The sequence below is a fragment of the Triturus cristatus genome, chromosome 7 (genome assembly GCF_964204655.1).
Source record: "Triturus cristatus chromosome 7, aTriCri1.1, whole genome shotgun sequence".
In the NCBI taxonomy this organism is placed as follows: Eukaryota; Metazoa; Chordata; class Amphibia; order Caudata; family Salamandridae; genus Triturus; species Triturus cristatus.
This window is the reverse complement of record NC_140590.1, coordinates 250,218,465-250,239,351: the sequence shown is the minus strand read 5'-3', so window position 1 is coordinate 250,239,351 and position 20,887 is coordinate 250,218,465. Positions and strand designations below refer to the sequence as shown.

General features: G+C 44.6%; 1 protein-coding gene across 1 annotated transcript in view; it reads right to left on the bottom strand.

Annotated features, from left to right (window-relative positions):
* The window catches only part of GARIN5A (golgi associated RAB2 interactor 5A), a 245,012-nt gene extending 234,208 nt beyond the window's left edge, over window positions 1-10,804 (bottom strand). The window contains exon 1 of the mRNA XM_085614337.1: window positions 10,675-10,804. The gene's annotated coding sequence lies outside the window, so the exon portion shown is untranslated. The remainder of the gene's footprint in view (window positions 1-10,674) is intronic.
* Window positions 10,805-20,887: the final 10,083 nt, after the last annotated feature.

The following is a 20,887-nucleotide window of genomic DNA, read 5'->3' as shown; positions in this document are numbered from 1 at the left end:
GGAAGGGGAGATCCTCTTCCTGTGCAAGAGTATCACATGGAGAGGTTGAAAGGAATAGCCAGTGAATTGGGGATTGACATGGACAAGGTAAAAGTTTTACAAAAGCCTTACCGAGTAGATTTTACAGATAAAGACATTGAGAATCTGAACAATGCAGGCCGAACAGGGCAGATCAAGGAGATGCTTGCTTTGTTGAGGAAATGGGGAGACGTAGAAAGATGGAAAGAGAGATGGTACAGAAAGCGAGAGGATGGAACAGATAGAACTTACTCGACATTCCCTTTGAAAGAAAAGGAGAAAGCAGTGACAGCCTACCCTATGAGGGAGATTCCGGGAGGTGGGTATGTACATGTCCCATGGACCAGACAGGATATTTTGTCATTTACAAATGATTTCCCTCGACTAAGGGAGAAACCCGTCGAGTGGTATAGACAGGTCGACAGATTTGTGAAATTGTCAAAAGTGCTGTGGATCGACCTGAATAGTCTGTTTGATATAATTGTACCAGCAGACCTGTGGGCAGAATGTAAAATAGTCATAGACTGGCCCACTAAGGAATACCCAAAAGATCCAAAGACAGGAGCTCCAGATCCGGAGGTCATGAAAAAGTATGAACAGGTTATGGCCTTCTTGAAAAATAAGGTACCCCCCAAAGAAACAGACTGGGTTAAAATAGATCGAACACATCAAGAATTAAAAGAATCAGTCCATGCATATTATGAAAGACTAATATTAGCTTTCAAACAGTTCAGTGGATATAAACATCTGGGTGACAAGGACCTGAGCCATTTTGTTTATAGATTTGTGTATGGTGTACGACCTGAAATCAGTGAAGTGATCAGGCAGCATACCGTAGACTGGCAGAGCAAGAAGATTGATGAGATCCTGAGACATGCAAAATACTTCAGTGATGAGATTGAGGCAAAGCAGAGGAAACTAAAAGAAAAGGCAATGTGGGCACAGGTGAAAGTTGCAGAAAGACAGGAAGCTCAGTTGGTTGAAAAAGCAAATAACCCAGGAAATAAACCCTGGTTTGGTTCAGGAAAAGGGAAAGAAAACATTGAGGAAGCCAAAAAGAAATTCCCATGTCACAACTGTGGAAAATTAGGGCACTGGAAATCCGAGTGTAAGAATCCACTGTCTACTAATGATAACAATCCATCATTGAATTCACAGGTGCAGAGTGAGGGGTGTGGTCAGCATCAGCAACAGCAGAATCAGGTGCCAAAACCACCCTTGCCACAAAGAAGAGGATCCCAGAAGTACAGACAAGAGTCGGGCTTCTACGATGAAGAGCAGGTAATCAAGCCAAAATGCGCAAGCGCTGTAGCTCAATATTGGCTGAAAAATGAGGGTAGTGATTCTGAGGGAGACTTCTGACAGTGCCGAAGAGAGGAGGAAGAGTGCGTACTTGGCGCAACTCTAGAAATAGACCAGGCAGGACCTTTTGTAGATGGAAAAATTAATGGTGAAAGTGTTACTTTTCTAGTTGACACAGGAGCTACGAGATCAACTGTCAGGTCAGCTGATGTAAAGAATCTTCCTCTCTCGGACGAAGCAATCCAAGTAGTTGGTGTGTCCAACACACAGATTAAAACTCTTCTTACTGAACCAGTAAGGGTTAAGATAGGGACATTTTCAGACATGCACCGATTTGTGGTGTGTGACACTAGTCCTGTGAACTTGCTAGGCAGGGACCTGCTGTGCAAGATGAATTGCACTGTTTTCTGTACTCCAGACGGAATAACCTTTGAAACACCAGATGAGGATGTCCTATACAGAATGACCATGGATAACAGGGAATGTGAGGCTTTGGGGACATATGCTGTATTTAATCCAGATGCATTACCCCCAGAATTGAAACAGACAGTAAAAGCAGCAGTTTGGGATTTTACTGGAGAAGATGTGGGCCTGATGAGAAATGTAGATCCAGTGAAGATTACTGTAAAAGAGGGAGTGGTTTACCCAAACATACCGCAATACAGACTGACACCTGAAATAATCGAAGGAATAACACCCATAATTGAGAAGATGATTCAGCAGGGGGTGTTAAGGGAATTATTGAGTAGCCCATGTAATTCACCAATAATGGGACTGAAGAAACCTAATGGAAAGTTCAGAATAGTACAGGATTTGAGAAAAATTAACAAGATTTTTGTGTCATGTTGTCCCATTGTGCAAATCCATCAGTGATTTTGTATCAGATTCCCCATGATGCAGAATGGTATACTGTAATTGATTTGTGTCATGCTTTCTTTTCAATTCCATTGCATCATGACAGCCAGCCAATATTTTCTTTTAGATTTGGAGTGCCGAATTCCACAGGGGTATACAGAGAGCCCTTCAATATTTAATCAATTGCTGAAGAAATCTCTGGAAAGTCTAACAATGCCTGAAAATTCAGTCTTGGTCCAGTATATTGATGACCTGCTTGTGGCATCAAAAACCCGTGAAGCCTGTGAAGCCTGTGAAGTAGACACCATAGCTTTACTGAATCACTTGGCAGATGGAGGATTAAAGGTATCACCAGCCAAATTGCAATTCTGCAAGAAAGAAGTCCAGTACTTGGGACATAACATTGAGAAAGGTCTGAGAAAAGTGACCATTGACAGGATTAAAATCATTAGAGGGATGAGAGCCCCAATGACACAGAGAGAAGTGAGAATGTTCCTGGGAATGGTGGGTTACTTTCGTCAGTGGATAAGTAACTTTTCCCTGATTGCCAAACCGTTGAATAAATTGACCAAAAGTGAGGTGAAAGACCCATTTAGAACTAAACCCAGAAGAAATGGCTGCATTCAGAGAGTTAAAAGACAGACTATGTGAAGCTCCTGCCCTAGGAATGCCAGATTACGAAAAGGAATTTGAGCTGTATTGTAGTGAGAGAAATGGATGTGCACTTTCAGTGTTAATCCAGAAACATGGACGCCTGAGGAGGCCAATTGCCTATTTCTCAGCAACACTTGACCCAGTAGCTATGGGTTTACCAGGTTGCTTTAAAGCCGTAGCTGCTACCTGCAAAAATCTGGAACAAAGTGATGGAATCATAATGGGATATCCTGTACGGGTATTTGTACCTCATGATGTGGCAATCCTTTTAACAAGGAGCCGGACACAGTTCATGTCTCATAGTCGGCTGACTAAATATGAGAAAGTCATTCTTGGTGCAACCAATGTGAGCCTGGAGAGATGTGTGAATGTGAATCCAGCGACACTGTTGCCTGATGCTGAATGTGTGGGAATAAGAAATGAAGTTGATCATGACTGCCTGGATGTGCTTGATTACTGTACAAAACCAAGGCCAGACATAAGAGATCTGCCACTGCCTGAAAGTGAGCATGTGTTGTTTGTGGATGGATCATGCTTGAGAACGGATGAAGGAACATTGAGTGCTGCATATGCTTTGTGTATGGTTTCAGGAGTTGTGGAGGCATCGCCTTTGAAAGGAGTTAAATCCGCTCAGGTGGCAGAATTAGTGGCACTGACGAAAGCCTGCAAAATTGAAAGAAATGTGAGAGTGACTGTAATGACTGACAGCCAGTATGGCTTCGGAGTTGTCCATGATTTTGGCCAGCTATGGCTACAAAGAGGTTTCCTGACCTCAAGTGGAACTCCCATAAAGAATGCTGAAGTGGTTGGAAAACTGCTAGAGGCGATACAGCTGCCTAAAGAACTAGCAGTAGTAAAATGTGCTGCTCATGGTCAAGGTGATGAGTTTGTCACCGTTGGGAATAAATTCGCAAATGACATAGCACAATACTGTGCAAGAAACAATCACTCCGTTAACCGGAGTAAAGAAAGAGAAATAACTTCTTGTTCCTTAATGTTTACTAATGAGGTGGGAACATGGGAGGAAGTGAAGCAGCTGCAGGATGAGGCCGGAGATGAGGAAATGAAAGATTGGGTGAAAGCAGGTTGTGCACCTAGAGAAAAAGATTATGTGTGGGTCTATAGGGATGGAAGACCAGTCATGCCAAATAGCATGCTGTCAACAATGGCAAGGATGTATCTTGGCCAAGGACACCTGGGGAGGGATGCTATGATAAGAGCTTTTAAGCAGACCTGATATAGTCCAAAGTTCAGGCTGATAGCAGAAAGTCTCTGTCAGAGATGTCTGATATGTCAGCAATTCAATCCTGGAAAGAAAACAGTGGTGAGCCTAGGAACAATAGGCAGAGAGGGAGGACCCTTCACAAGAATGCAGATAGACTTCATTGAAATGCCCCAAGTCAACAGATTGAGGTATGTCCTGGTGGTGGTCTGTTTGTTCTCCAGGTGGGTAGAGGCATATCCAACAAGAAGAAATGATGGGATAACAGTGGCCAAGCTACTGTTAAGAGAGTTCATCCCAAGGTACGGGTTCCCAGTAACCATTGAGTCAGACAGAGGAGGACATTTTAATAATGAAATCATGAGTCTGATCTGTGAAGCATTGAGTGTACAGCAGAAGCTACATTGTGCTTACCGACCAGAAGCTTCTGGTGTGGTTGAACAAATGAATGGTACCATCAAAAACAGAATTGGCAAAATGTGCTTAGCCACAGGAATGAAATGGCCCGATGTCTTGCCTCTAGTCCTGATGACCATTAGGTATACTCCAGACAGAACAACAGGTTTGAGTCCACATGAAATTATCATGGGACGTGCTATGAGACATGCATTTGTACCAGTCAACAAGCTGATGACTATAACTGATGACATGATTTTGGATTACTGTAAAGGCCTGGCTGACGCAGTTCATTCTGTGTTTCACCAGGTTGGAGAAAACGCCACCACACTTGAAAAGAAACCAGCACATGATCTGAGCCCAGGGGACTGGGTAAGGATAAAAGTCCACAGAAGAAGGAATTGTCTGGTTCCAAGGTGGGGAAGGCCAAGACAAGTCATATTGACCACAACAACTGCTGTGAAGTGTGCTGGAGTGAAAAATTGGATACATGCAAGTCACATACTGAGAGTTCAAAATCCAAGAGATGGTACTGGAAAAAAATACTTTGAAGAATCAGATTCCAGTGATGATGCAGACAGCGAGACAGTAAGAAGGAAAAAGAATCCTGAAAGTGGGGAAAGTGAGTCAAGGGAAATATTCATCCCACCAGAAGAGGTTCTGAAAAGAACAGTGCAAACCGCAGAGACAAGTTCAGATTCTGAAGAAATACCTGAGGTACCAATTAACAGTGACCAACATAAAAAGAAAGAAAGGAAAGAAAAGAACATTCCAACAGAAGTGACACCTGAATCAAATGAGGAAATTGGACAAGTTCCGCCTGAGATAAATATAGAAAAAGAAGGGACAGACAAAGACAGAGAGGGACAGATTGCAGAAAAACCCCGAGGAGGTGTAGGGAACATCAACAACAAGCTAGGTGAAGGGACAAGTAGACAGCAAGAAGATTGCGTGTCGGAGACCCGAGGAGGGACAGAAGTAGGGAAATCTCAATTGGTGGGAAAAGAGGCTGTTGGAGAAAAGGAAGTTGTTGGAGAAAAGAAAGCTGTTGATGAACAAGATGCAACTGAAACAGAGTCTGATGAAAGTGACAATGAGATACATGGAGGACGAGTTCTGAGAAAGAGAACTTGGCTTGGAGAAAGAAATAATAAAGAAGGAAAACAAAAGAGGAATGCAAAAGGAGATCTTTGGCCGAATAAGATAAAGAGACTGAGGTATAGACTGACACGAGTTAACTCTTCAAAAGCTGAACAAGTGAACGAAGTGTCAAGTCAAAATCCAACTAAAGAAGAAGAAACAAAGAAACCTGAGAGAACTAAAAGAATAAGAAAACCAAACCAGAGGTACAAGTCACTGGAATGGACGTATGTGGCACTGCCTGAACAAGGAGAAGAGGCAGACAGTCAAGGAAGTCCAGAGGAGGCTTTACTGGAAGAGGTTGCTGGAGAAGAAGCTGTGGGAATCCTGAGAGTTATCTTATCCGACATCAGAGAAGAAACGGATGTTCAGGACCTGATACATTTGATGATGATGAAGAAACAGTGAAAAGTGATGAAAACCCAAATTGAGTAAAATCCAAGGAAGTCACTTGGAGAAGAAAGTGAAGAAGTAAAATTAAGAACTAATAGGTTGTAATAATCTGGTGGGTACTTGCTGCCCTAATAAGTTTGGAAGAGGAGTAGAAGAGGCTAAGTCAAAAGACACGGTCAAATTAACAAAATGGCTAACACTGAGAATAATAAAAGTAGATGTACCTTTCTGAAAAGATGGTGCAAAATGTGCTGCTGCTGTACAGGTTTATTAATGCTGCTTTGGAGCGTACTTGCTCTATTGATTTCATTTAGAGTCACTATAGACACTTTAGAAGGTCATACTGAGAACAGAACTAATATAGGGAAGAGTTCACAGAAGATAGTACCAACTAGAACTGGTAATAATGTACATATACATAAGGATAGGTCAATTAATGATTTTTCTAGCAATGTTTTTTCTAAATTGTTGTACGAATAAGTAAAGACAATGGAAGTAAGGGATTGCTATGTTTGCATGCAATTACCTGCTTCTGTTTGGGAAGGAATGACTTATCATTATCTTCCGGCTACGTATGGAATTTCCTGTAGTGTGTTGATTAGTATATTTTACCAGTTGGGGAAATTAGATTATAATATGTCTAATGTAGATAATATTTTTGGGCAACTGCCTATGAATAAAGCACTGAATCCTGCAAAAGAAGCTAACACTTTAGGTGAGATTTTTTTAGAAACCAAAGAATTAACCTTAGAATATGTTTTCAGAAACAATTTAACTTGCAATTTGAAGGGAGAAGAGAAGAATTTTCTAGACATGGTTGAGAGAAGAAGGTTGAACATGCACAAGAAAGCAGAAGGGCATAAAATGAGTGACGCAATATGGGATATTGAGAAAGAAAAGGAGTTGAAAAATGGAGCCAGTCCAACTATGGCTATAGATGCCCCACAGAAAGGCAAGCTGTGCATTACCAGGAAGAGATCCCAGTGTGATTATTATTTCATAGGGACTAGTGAGTGCCATGATACATTCTTTATTGCAACCGGATGGGGATTTAGAGGAGGAGAAGATCCAGTTTTTCCGGGAGTGTATTATATTTGTGGGAACAAGGCTTATTACCGTTTGCCTGACCATTGGTTTGGCACATGTTATGTTGGCCTGGTCTTTCCAAAGATTTTTCACATGGATAGAGTAGATAATGCTGAACAAACTAATCTATTAACACGCTATAGAAGAGAAACATGGACAGAAATTGTAGGAGATATTTTTGGAGCTTTAATTCCAGTAGTGGGAATTTCGTTGAATGCCTTTGGCATTCGGAAGCTGTCAACAGTGGTGGATCGCTTGTCAACAAGCACCGCTGGAGGCTTTCTTTTGGTTAATACAGAAATGGTTGCTTTGCGTGCTATGGCAATGCAAAATCGACTTGCCCTTGACATTCTTTTGGCAAAAGAGGGTGGAGTCTGTGGAATGCTGAAAGTTCAACATTGTTGCACTTACATTCCTGACGAAAGTAAAGATCTAAAAGTTTATATCAAAAATATTACTGATTTGCATGAAGAGTTAGTACCACTGGAAGCTGAAAGTATCTGGACTAGAATGGCTAATAACATGATTGCTATTAAGAATTTTATAGCTAAAATAGGTAGTACCATTTTTGGTAAGATATTATTTCCATTAACCTGTGTAATTGTTGCATTATTGATCCTTAGATTAGGGTGTATGTGTTGTAGATATAGAAGAAATAAAAAGAAAATCACAAAAGAAAATGTTAAAAGGAGACAAAAGAAACCAGAAAGAGATCCACAAGAAATAGAATTAGAAGAGCTAAGAGAAAGCATGTATATAGAAACTAAGAAAGAAGATGAGTTGGAAACAAGGGTTTGAAAAATGAACAAGAAGATATTTTGAATTTCTTCCAAAAGGGGAAATTAAATTGATTTTTGGGGTTTTGATTTTTGTGGTGATAAGATATCACCAAAGGGGGGATTGATGGAGCAGGGTTTTTTCTTTAAAACCGAAGACCTGTTTCATTTTCGCATGTTATAATTAAAAGTACTATTGATTAATTATTAACTACTAAAGAGATGTTAAAGTCATGTCTAACCAACCTTATTAACAGAAGAATCACACGTGGGAACGCTATTGCATGGCTAAAATAATAAGTGAACTAAGTTGGTGAGCAATTGACGAATTAGAAGTTGCTTATGTGACATTATTGTGTTTTGCGCTTATAATTAATATGCATTAATGGCTTCTGATGTCGCAAATGGCTAGATAAATACACACACATAAGGGTATTAGCAGGGGAATAACACTGTATAATCATTTCTGTGCAGTAATTCTGTTTTATGTTCTATTTTGCTTAAGTTAACCAATGTGGCCTACCAGAAAATGGCTACCTCCCGCAGCCTGCATTCGAGTTGATGGAAATTTTTGCAAGGAAGTTTCGTGCTGTCTGTGACCTTGCCCACTCGACAAAAACTGAAAAGCCATGATCATGACGACAAATCCAGGACGGATGCCAAGAGCCCCTGAACATGAAATTTGTTTCAAATACGAATGCTGAACTTATGAACTGATGATCCCAACACTGGGATACAAATTATCTAAAAAAGACATCCGTAGAAGTATCAAATTAGTCATGGACATCCAATTTTTCTATTCATTATTTGGGACAATCTAAGTGTGAGAAAATCTTGCACAGTATCGCAAATGTACCAAGATGACATTATTTCCGCCATTTCATCCGTTCTGAACAATAAATTGTAACATTACAGAATGTAAATTTTAGTATAAATATTAGTAGACTAGAGAGGTCTAGCGCCACTTCTTCCCGAACTGATGATCCGAGGTCCCTATGCTGACGGAGAGGACGGTGACTCTACATGACGGCAAGAAACTCTGTTTCTTCTACTGAGGACCGGTTCTGACTTAGGATCTGACATTTAGACAGAATAGGTAAATATGAGAAAAATGAATTTGCATTTAATTGGCTTTTCCTACAATTTTAGATAAACGAATATTCTGTTTGAATCTCTGTGTCGGGTGGTTATTTTCTGGTCATGTTTATTGAATTTATTTGCATATTATTGGAAATGTTTTTCTCCAGATTTATAAGCAACTAGTTGAGTTGATGCCATTGACTTCAAAGTACATGCAGATTGGTTAGGTATCAGAAAGTGTTTTCCCTTATACATGGCACAGATAAGAGTGGTAGGATGAATGTTGGTGTAATGGGCCCCACCAGCGTGTGATGTGTGTGTGCGTGTGTGACTGTGAGATCACTCCGACCGTGGAAGTAGAGGGGATTCGGAAGCTCCGATCTGCATTACTGTCAGATAATACACTCCTGATAGATATTGCACACATATGTGAATCTGGCTTTCTGGATTAATGTAAGAATGGTCTCCTTGGAAAGAAATCGGCAACTTGATGTTTGTGGATGTACTTTTGCAATGTATATAAAGCTAATAGTTGAGTCACAGTTCAAGTAGCTTTTGGGAGGCTTACCGTAGATCTTAGTACAAGCGTGTGCTAATTGCTTTGGATGTTTCAATGCGAGTGGGAGGCATCTACTCAAGCACGTACTTATCTATTTTATTGAAGCGTTTTGTTATATTATTGCTGTGTGAGTCCTGGTCATACAAGGGAGGTGTAACTAGTCTCCTTTCGTACCCTGAAATATCTCTGTAAATTGAACAGCAGCACTGATGTATAAGCCTGTTAGATCTGTGTAGCTTTCCTGCCTGTGGTAGGAGTTTCCAGCCAGCTTATATGTAACTTGGTTTTACTAGGTTGTCCCTTCTAAGTATTAGTTCAATCATAACGTATAATTAAAAATGCATATAAGAAGAAGCTGGAACAGAAGTGAAAAATATGCTATATACATTTTTTTTTAAGTACAGCATCTTTGCTATGTTAAACTGAATAAACTGCCGGTAATCTCCAATTAAAGGTACTGCATCTCAACTCAGAAGTGCAGGTACTCTCCACCCCCCCCCCCCCCCCCCCTCTCAGACTAAACAAATGCAGGGCCAGATGTATCAAACAGTTTTACCCCTTCTGTGTCTATGGCAAAATAAATGTGTTCATACATCTGGCCTCTAGTCCTTGACAGTACCAGCCCACTGAAAGCACTGGAGCTATTTAAAATCGCAACTAAATAAATAAAAGCAAATAACTCCATTATACTCTGTTTTCCACGCTGACTTCTACCTTATTTACTCTATCCGACTGACCCCTGCACCTGTCGTCACAACTCTAAGGATCTATCCTGATGTTTCTTTTCTCCCTTATTTTGCTCTTCCCTTCTCTCATCAGCAAGACATTCAGAGATCTCAGCCCCGTCTTGTCTCTTGTTGACTTCTAGTTCTGACTTCACCCACACTGATCTCTCACCCTGTGACAACCTTGACCTCTCTACATATCAGTGGAACTTTACCCACCCGCTTCGTGATGTCATTCTCCCTCACTGACGCCTCTACCCTGATTCCCGTATACAAACTCCTTATTCCACCGTCCTCGCTGCTTTGCCCTAACCCGCCCCTCGCGTGTGGTTCTCGCCGTCTGCCACCTTCCGAGGTGCGGCTGCACGGTGCTTCTCTCCTGAGGCGCGCGTTTTTTCTACCACGCGCTCCCGCCGCCCCGCCCCTTGCCCCCCAACCGTGGATTCGCTCCTCGCGGGTACTCCTCACCTCCGGTCTCTGCTCGAGGCCGCTTCATCTCGGGCTCCGGCTCTAGGTTTCGCGGGTGTCGGCGGCTCCTCTGCTCGTCTGCGGGAGGGGGCGCCGGGGGCGGTGTCATCGCCGCTCTGTGACATACAGCCCACCCAGTATGGCCGCAGAGGGGCCTTTCACAAAGAAACGCGGCGCGGCTTGAATTTTCTACTAAAGCGCACGCGGCTGGATACAAATTATGGAGAGTCGCGGCTGGTTAACCGTTCTTAACTGAAAAAAATGAAGCAAAGACGAGGTCTGGACCCTCAGAATGAAGATGGATTGAGCTATGAAACAGACTCCCAAGAAGGATTGCGCTGACTGCCTCTAAGGATTGTGAGGTGCCCCTAACGGAGAGATAGTTCCAGAGTGGGCTATAAGCAAAGGCCTCAGCTGAACTCTGCTCAGAGTCCAGACCCTGAGGGCAAGGGCAAGGGCAGGACTCGACAGTGGAACTAAAAGCAGCCCTGACAAAAATGAAATCCTATCCGCTCCCTTGGATCCTTGACACAACCTCTCTTTCCAACTATCCTTTCTTTATCGCTTCTTCCTGATTCCTTTCTCTCTACGTCCCCCTCTCTAATTTTCTCTGTCACTCTCTCTCTCTTAAAGCCTCCCTGACCTGCTGTAATTAACCTTGTTGAGCTTGGAAAAGTGTAAGAGGTACCTGGTGTCAGAGTCTGATTGGAAAAGCGGGCAGTCAGGTATTGGACAATGGGCCTGTGTCTTAGTTTGCTCTGGGCCGTTTTTTAGGGTCGAGTCTGCGAGTGCATGCGCTAGCACATGCATCTCGCTTGTGAGACACTGTTGTATAAAGAACAAGCATTTGCAATGCAATAGGTCTCGCATTTGTTTGAGTTAGAGCTATTGGCATTGTAAATGGTAATGTCTTTTACCTATGTGTTACGGAGTGTATGAATGTGGTGTGTACTGGAATTATGTGAGAGCGATTGGATTCGTTAGTTATGTAATTGTGTGGTGTGGAGTTGTGTTGTGAAATTATGTGGTATGTGTGATGTAGAATTATGTGGATATTAATTATAGGGTATTGCATGTATTGGAATTTTGTGGAGTGGGATTGTATGTTCTGGAGTGTAATTATAAGGAATGGCATTTTGTGCTGTGGAATGGTATGTAGTGGAGTTTAATTATGTGGTATGCAGTTCAATGTTGTGGAAGGATGTGGAATTGTGTGGAGTGTACTGGATGTATGTGGTGTTTTTTGAAATTGTATTGTTGAGTTGTATTATGTGGTTTGGTGTTGAATTATGGGGTGTGGATTGTAAATGAGTGGAGTCGAATTGTGTGGTATGGAAATGTGTGGATAGCTTTGCGTTTAGTGGAGTGCATGTATGTGGTATAGATTGGAATAATGTGGGTTGGATTGGAATTGTTTGTTGTGCAATTGTGTGGCATGGAATGTGTGGTTTTGAATGGAGTATGATGCGCCTTGAATGAGGCGCCTGGTAAGGAAATATGCTGTGCCTTGATAGGGACGATGAGGATTGAAAGAGATGCTGTGCGGATTGTTGCGCCTTGAAGGTTATGTCTTGAATGGAACTATGAGCCTTGAAAGAGATGATGTGCCTCGGTCGGGGTGATGCACCTTGAAGTGAATGATCTTTTGTGAAAGTAAGAATGTGCTTTGAATGATGCGCCTCGAAACCAACTATGCGCCTTTATGCAGGATGGCGTTTGAGACTGGGTGGTACATCTGCTCTGGCCTCCCCTGCTGAGTAGTGGGGGAGGGAGAGGGGGTGTGCATGAGAAGGAAACGGAGGGGCTAAAACAACACAGACAAGTTATATGGCGATCAGCTGTAAGGTGGCGGTAAAAAACAAGCATAATAGTGAATAAGAAGCCAACATTTACAAAGGACAATGGCACAAGCCAATGAAAAATATGGGCGGAGAGTAGGCGGCGCGTCAGTTTCATACTCAAATACAGCATACGACATAAACAGCAAAAGGCGCACCACTTCCACAAATATAAATAGTATCAAATTAGTCCATGTACATGAGATATTTTCTTTTTCAAATTGATCTTCTTTATTATTCATTTGTTTAAAATGACATTTAAGAACAGCCAAAGCAGCCGACGCGTTTCGTCCAACTTGGGACTTCTTCAGGGCGTAAAAGACAGTGCATCTGTTTATGTATGTTACAGATTGCCTAAGGATTGAGTCCCGTCCAGGATTTGGAATATGCGGAATCGGGCATTATAAAGACTCTGACTCTTATCCGTATTATTGGATAAACTTTTGACCTGGTGCTATATCACTTATAAAAAAGACGGGACCATCGATTGCCATTTGTCGGATTTAGACCATTATCTCATTCGACACATTCTTTATATTATGAATTGATTTTGAATGACGTTCTAGAAATCTCAAGAAAAACATACATAAACAGATGCACTGTCTTTTACGCCCTGAAGAAGTCCCAAGTTGGACGAAACGCGTCGGCTGCTTTGGCTGTTCTTAAATGTCATTTTAAACAAATGAATAATAAAGAAGATCAATTTGAAAAAGAAAATATCTCATGTACATGGACTAATTTGATACTATTTATATTTGTGGAAGTGGTGCGCCTTTTGCTGTTTATGTCTCATGTTGCCCCAGTATCTGGGGAGGTATTGTGTTAGCGGGTACTATTCAAGAGCGCACACACATGGTGAATTTGAATTTGTCACCAACCAATACAAGGGGTAATTGATAATCCGGTGCTGTCCTAGAGGGTTACCGCTGACTTTGCTCCTCCTGACTCAAATACAGCATACCTTGCAGAGCAGCGCATGCACTGCCCAGGCTTGACCTAAAACGATGGGTGGGGAAGCTCTTGGGTGGGATGGGGGCTGGAGCACAGCATTAGAAAGCAACAGATGAGCGGGGGAAGGCAGAGTGTCAGCAGGGCAGCCAGACTTTGCACAGGAGTGAAAATGGAAAGTCAGACTACTTTTCAGATATTCACATTCACAAGATGCCACAGGCAGATACCGATGCTTATGGACAGCTTTGTAAACCAATGCCTGACACCAGTAGAACCACAATAGCCAATGGCTGAAAGCAGCTGTCCAAAAGCCCCCACTTGAATATGTATGTTGTGGGGTGTCAAGATTCTCACCAGGCATCTATAAAGGTCTGTAGGCGAAACCTAACCATCTTTAAGAAGCACTGAAAATGATTCACAAGCAATAGCTGTGCTGCATAAGGTTTCACACCCTTTTTCCCGTCATTCCTGGTGTAAAACCGGTCTCTGATAGGTACTAAATCACATTTGTGTTTCCTCGTTACATGTTGCAAAAGGTGGAAACTGTTGTGTGCGTGTGTGCAAAGTTCTGTGCTATCACATTGAGTCCGGCGAGCAGTCTCTGTGAGACACATGCTAAAATCTTAAACTTTTAAACCCAAGCTTTCACCATGTGCTGTGAGTTGCAAGAGATCTTGCAAAGTGAGAAAAACAGAGGGCAGCATTCCTTTCGCACTCCCACTTGCAGCGGAAGTTCTTCCACTTCCTTCCTAGGGCTTTTTTTTTAGAAGTTGGTGTGTTTTTCTCACATCCGGCAACAAAGGATGTGTTGTGCTGGTGCTGCTTCCGAGGCTGGGGCATTAACTCCTTGTACGAGTTATCGTGTTTGAAAGCACGGCTCTTGTTTGCCTGGGAGGTGAGTGCAACTTCTGCACTCTGTTCTGAGGGGGGGAGGGGTTCAAGAAAATGCAGCTCTGCCTCACCTTGTCTTGTAAACTTTACATTTTTGGGTTTGTCTACTGCAAACAAGTCATTAATGTCATAACTCTGATAGCGTTGTTCAATTTAAATGAATGCGAGAGCTGCAGCAGTCCTTTCTTAAACACAAGGTGGCGCTGGAGTAGCCAGGGTAACCTGGGACTTTATGCAAGCAAGGCAGTGACCCTCTGCCCGAGTAACAAGACGTAGGTATATCGGGATGCAGTGCCCACACACACACCAGACCCCTATGCCACTGCGCCTGCTGCACTAACATTAACCACACCACTGATTTCAGTCACCTTTACATATGTACGTGCAGTGCCCGCTTTTGAAAGTGCTTAGTGACACCTTAGTCGATCCTCGGCTGGGTCAGAGGTCACTTGAATATTTTAAACAATACATGCAAGGGACACATTCGAACCTGTGTAGTAGATATCAATCAATAAAGACCCGGTGCCTGGAGCTTTGAGTGCTCAGAACCTCCAGTCCTCTCCCCTCCCCCTCCCGGCCCCGGCCCCAGGAGCCCCGGGCGCGTTTATTTATGGCTGCAGGGACAGCCTTACCGAAGAATTCAAGCAGAGGCTGGGGCAGCTGCTGACAGGCAGCAGAGGGGGAGAGGCAAAGAGGAGAAAAATAAGCCATTGCTTTGCAATTCCAGTGCAAGTAACCACAAGAGAGTAACATAACTCATTCGCCCTGACATCATGGCGTTTGTACTAAAATCAGGCTCCTTCACAGTTACTATAGGAGTCCAGGGAGATGACGTCCGTTAAATGAAAAAAATGTAGCATCTAAAGCCACGTAAAACAAATGGTGTGAGGAGGTGGCTCAACATTTAACGCTGCCGAGTGCCGACTTTGGAGCAGGAGAACAGAGTTCGAACCTCGGCGTGGGCAGCATCATTTAATTATAAATATCTTGTGTATATTAAACGTAAATAAATACGGGGCCGAGAACAGGGTTTGGGTGGGGGCAGCATCATTTAATTATAAATATCTTGTGTATATTAAACGTAAATAAGTATGATGTGGCAGCAAAAAACAAAAGTAGTCCCTAACAGCCAACAGCATAAGTTAACTGTTGTTGGTCGATGCCTAGAACATGTGCGTGGCTGAGAGTGAAGCCGGCACGCATGCTAATGATGAAGCCCGGTTACATTATCAACCAGCAGTGAGTGCAGCGCACAGCTGATGGGGATAGAAAACAAGGAAGTAGTCCCTAAATACAAAAATAACAGCCAGGCAGCGGAGCTAAACTGTAGTTGGTCGGTGCTGCTTCCTGCAAAACGGAAGCAAAACGGAAGTGATGTATTGGACCACCAGCCAATGAATGAGCGAGATAAGACGAGCAATGCCAGATGTAACCAATGGCAAGTGACAAAACAAATAGAAGTGCAATGGGTGGAGTTTCACCACTAATACTGAATACTTAATGCCTCGGAGAGGCAGCGCATGCGCTGCCCTATGCGAGACCTAAAAAGGCGTGGAGCCTAACCATGGCTTACCATTTTTTCTCTGCATGTCACTCTTCTTTACCAGCTCTGTAATTGGCCAGTGCAGCTGAAGCGCCACTTCAGATTCTTGCTGTGGAGCAGGGACCAAGCACAGATTAATTCAAGTTAATCTGTGCCTGTCCATTGCCCCCAGCTTGATTGAGCTACTGTTTATTGATCCCATCCTGCTGCTCCACCCATAGCGCTTGCATGCGTTTAAAATCGCTCTCTCCCACACCGCATTCTTGCTCGTACTGCCACCCATTCACCATCCTCCTGCTGTGGCTTGCTCCCTCCTGCGTCCCCGTGACTGCTTGCCTCATACCTCTCCTACCATCATGGGGTTTTCCTTGTTATATGTTATGTTTATCCTGCTCCTAAGTACACGTGTTGCTTCCATGACATAGAACATGGACAAGTTTTCACCCAAAGCATAAATGCTTGCAGAGCTGTTAGCATAATGTTTATGTATTTAAAAGTGTTCAACTTTTGGTAACTGATCCGTCTCTTTTTAACAGAGTACATAAATAATGTTTACATCGTGCACCTAAATATTTCCAGACATTTTCATGAACACGTTTGTCCGGCTATGTAAGAGTACAACTTTTAAGTAATGTTGTTACTATGTAGGTAATCTTTACACCTTCCACGTGATCATGGTCAACTTTAAGATTATATTTTCACAGGGCGCATCAATATTTCCAAAAGTTTTCAGTAACTTTTGCTTTGTGCTTGTGATCATTGTTCGCTTTGAAATGAACATTGTAGTAGTCAGTAAAGCCTACCATGAAGCTGTGTTAACATTTAATTATGAACAAAAAGTCATTAGAAAGTGCCTTTTTGGAGCACCCACATGTGCTTAGCTTTGACATAATGTTTACATGTAAACGTTAGCAAAAGGAACAATTGATGGATGGAATGCTGAATAATGCAAACTTCACCCAGAGTCACAAAGATCTGGGTTGAATCCATCGTTCTTTTGCTCACCATGCCACCCCAGTTTGGACCCAGCCATATGCAAATCAGTCTTGATCCTGTTTCTCATGGGAACAGTCCAGCCCGAACTGCCAAGCCAGGTCCTCCCTGGACTGGAAACAAGCATCCTGGGACCGGTTTCAGGGCATCACCCCTCATCAGCCAGGCTAGCTTGAATCCAGTGGCGCAGTGAGCACGGGACCCACGTCTGGGCATACCCTTCCCAATTAGGTCGACAAAAACAAAATAAACAAATAATGGATGGAATGCTGAACATAGCAAACATTTATCTCCAGTCGCAAAGATCTGGGTTTAGTCCATTGTTATTTTGTACACCACGCCACTCCAGTTTGGACACAGCCAGACGGGGTGAATGTTTGCATTGTTCAGCATTCCGTCCATCACAAGGAACTCTAATCAATAGTTTACCAAAATTAAATGTTAAAAATGCTAATGTCAGGCCTTTTGTGTTCCACTAACAGGTTAATTTCAAAGATGGCAATCATCACATGCACCAAGAAAAGATTACATGCAGTAGTGTAGCAAGGAAGCTATGGGCCCTGATGCAAGCAGGACTGCTGTTGGAGTTCGTAAAATAGAGCAACTATAAAGATTCACTGGGCCCCGGTGTTACTGCACCTGCTGCACCACTGGTAGCTACGCCCCTGATTACATGTAAACCTTTGCAAATATTTCAACATCTGGTGGGAATATTATCCCAAAGCCGTCCATGATCAAAGAACTGTGGAAAGATTACTAACTAAAACCACTGCAAGTGTTTAGAGACATGGTAACAGCATTAGTCAAAACCTGGGCATATTCATGAAAGCCTTTCGAAGTATTTTGCTGCTCAGAATACATAGCAACTTCTGTTCAAATCCGAGTCCCGGCATTGTGGGTGGCAATGTCACAGCAAGTAGTTTGCCGTGATCGTATAGTGGTTAGTACTCTGCTGGCTGGCACTCCCCGCTAGTTTTTGTCTAGTTTTTGTGGTCGTAGCTAGGCCGGTGGTTGGCCCGTTGTAGGTAGTGAAAGCCAGAGGTATAGGTAGGTTTTGACTGGGTATTACTCTCGTCCTCTTACCTATGGAGGATGATCAGGTTGCGCAGGCGGTCCAACTTTTGGAGGCAGCGGGAAGGCTGTATCTCCTGAAGGAGGGGGCCGGAGCGAAGGCGTGCCCCCGCGGAAGTCCGCCGGGGGGGTCGCAGCAGCAGTGTTGGGCTGCGCACCAGAGCGCAGGCCTCCGGCCTCTCAGCAGGTAAGGGGGAGGGGCTGCTCGCGAGCTCGGAAAATTGTCCCTCATGCCAGAAAGGAGTAGCCTGCATATGCGGCGGCGGGTAAGGAGGAAACCGCGGCTCCGCCTGGGAAGCAGGCTGCAATATATTTAGTCAGGAGGTGGGTGAGGCCTCCGCGGGGGCGTGAAGGCCTCACCAATAAGGCAGGCAGTAGCAGAGGCCTCTGGGGAAACAGCGGATGCCTCGCCTGAGGCACGGGGGGCATGGTCAAGCAGCAAGAGGCCTCGCAAGTGTTCAGCAAGGCCTCACGAGGAGGGAGTGGGTGGCGGGGTGGCAGTGAGGGAGCCTGCAGCCACACACAGCACTGTGCAGTAGGGGAAATGGGCTATCCCACACATAAGGAGGTAGTGGGGCTTGAGGAAAAAATAAGCCAGCTCAGGGCATTGAGGGCCCTCGAGTGTACTTTAGGGAAGTATACAGGCAGTTGATGGAGGGGGAGGAGCCAATTGTGAATCAATGGGCGGAGGCAGGTCAGGGAGTGGTTTGGGGAGGGACTCATGGCTGGACAGAGCTCCTCTGGGAGCCAGAGCGGGGTTGCGCAGGGGCTTCAAGGGAAGGTGTCCTTGATATGGTTCGGTGGATAATACCACAGGGGCCCCTGGACTGGGGGGTCCTAGCAGGCTGTCAAGTGGGGTAGATACCTTGGTATGGAGTGATGGGGAGGAGCTGGGTGGTGGAGGGGAGGAGGGTTGGGACAGGGCACTGTCGCCGGGCAGGCATTGGGTGGTGAAGCCACCAGGTAGGGTCTATGGCACGTCAAGGGGTCAAGAAACTACAGGGGACATGCTAGGGGGAACCGGCAGGGTTAAGGAGCAGATCTCTAGTCGGGGGTCCAGAGCGTCACGACAGGGGCTAGGGGCCCACTAGGTTTTGGGTTTGGCCTGACCAGTACACCGGACAATGTTCCTTTTTTGCAAAGTGGCATGTGTATGGGGGGGCCGACTCGGGTGGGCCCAGTGCGGCTCGGTGGTCCAGAGGAGAAGAGTCAGCGAAGACCAGAGCGGCTAGCTGGCATGCGAAGGTGGGCCCCAAGATTAATGCCTCAAATGGGTACAGCGCAACCTGGGCGGTGCACCGAGTGGAAGAATTCAGACCATACTCCACCACCTTGGATCAAGGGCATACGTACACCACAGCGGTAAAAGGTTGGGGGGCAGGGTATGGCCCCCCCATGTAAGGTTCCAGCACAGGTTTGAGGAGATAGTGCTGGCGAGAAGACACACGTACAGCAAGATTATAACAAGGACAGTTTGAAAGAGGGGGAGCTGAGGGAGTAGTTGGAGACACATTGGTGGGAGGAGGGAGTGGCAGGGGGGTTCCACTAACATATACTCCTAGTGTTTTTCAGGAGGAACAAACACCAGTGCTGGATGGATGTGGATAACCATAGTACACAGTTGGCAGGAAAACGTCGGGCCACTGTGCAGTCACTGACATTGGCACCAGGTAAGAAGTTGAAGCAGGGGGTACATGCAGTGGCAGAGGGGAGGAAGAGACCCAGGGAGGAACGGGTTAGGAACGGTGGGGTGGCCCGCGTGCAGAAGGTCTCGGTGGGGACCGAGGCCACAGAGCCTTTGTCAGGTGGGGAGGTCCACTTAACCATCGTATCCATAGAGGTGGAGGCCGGGGAGACCCACACCAGCGGAGAGGCCCGCTTACAGAAAGGGCGATACATGCAGGACACCGGAGTGGGGACAGAGGACCCTCTGGTGCGCACAGCTCAGGAAGTGTCTTACCCAGCAAAGATGGAAGGCAAACGGGATATAGGGGTAGGACAAGAGGGCAAGGGCGACCAGCAGGACTCTGGGGAGAAAAAAGAGAGCATAGAAGTTAAATTCAAGAAGCTACCATACATGGACACAGAAAAAGCTTTGGGAGTGCATTTAATGCCATCGACGAAGGAGAAAATCTGGAAAGGGAGCATGTAGAGATCCTAAAATTAGTACACAGGGAACTCAGATCTAAAGAGGGCTCTAAGGAGGAAGAGTCCCGGGCCTAGCTAGCGGTGGACCCGAACGCCCAGTGGGGTGAACTAGATACTAGTAACTATTGCCTTGAGACCTTTTGGTGATTTGTGCGCTCTATAAGAATGTTTGACATTGACATTTATGGCAGCATACCATGGGGCCAGTGAAATTTGGTAAGACCATATTTACAACAAGGGGATTGCTAATAGTATACAAGCCCTTTGAAGGTTGCCCCACCCAAGGTGGGGTGGGAGGGAGCACCAGTACCCAGGGGACGCAAATGGGAGAATGCTGGGATTACATAAAGGGCTTATGTGCAAGAGAACTATGCAAATTCTACAGCGAATGCTCAAAGGGCTCGGGCAGACACCTGCTGGTCGCCTGCTTCTCGGCTGGCACTTTCAACGATACAGACTACGGCCAACAACAAGGAAATGCAGGGAGTCAGACAGGAGCGCTCCAGGGAAACCGGGTTGGACGGGGAGGGGAGGGTTTCCGGTCAGGTAGAGGAGCGGCGGGACCTGGTGGCAAAGGCTTATACACCCATTAACATTGAAAAATTGGCTTTTTGGCTCTCTTTTTATGACAAAAAAGATGACGCTGCGGTATTGCTACAGGGGTTTAAAGAGTGTTTTAGGCTGGGGTACAAAGGCCCAAGAGTACACTGTTGGGCGACCAATTTAAAATCAGCGGCGGAGCACCCGCAGGTGGTCAGGGAGAAACTGTAAGGAAATG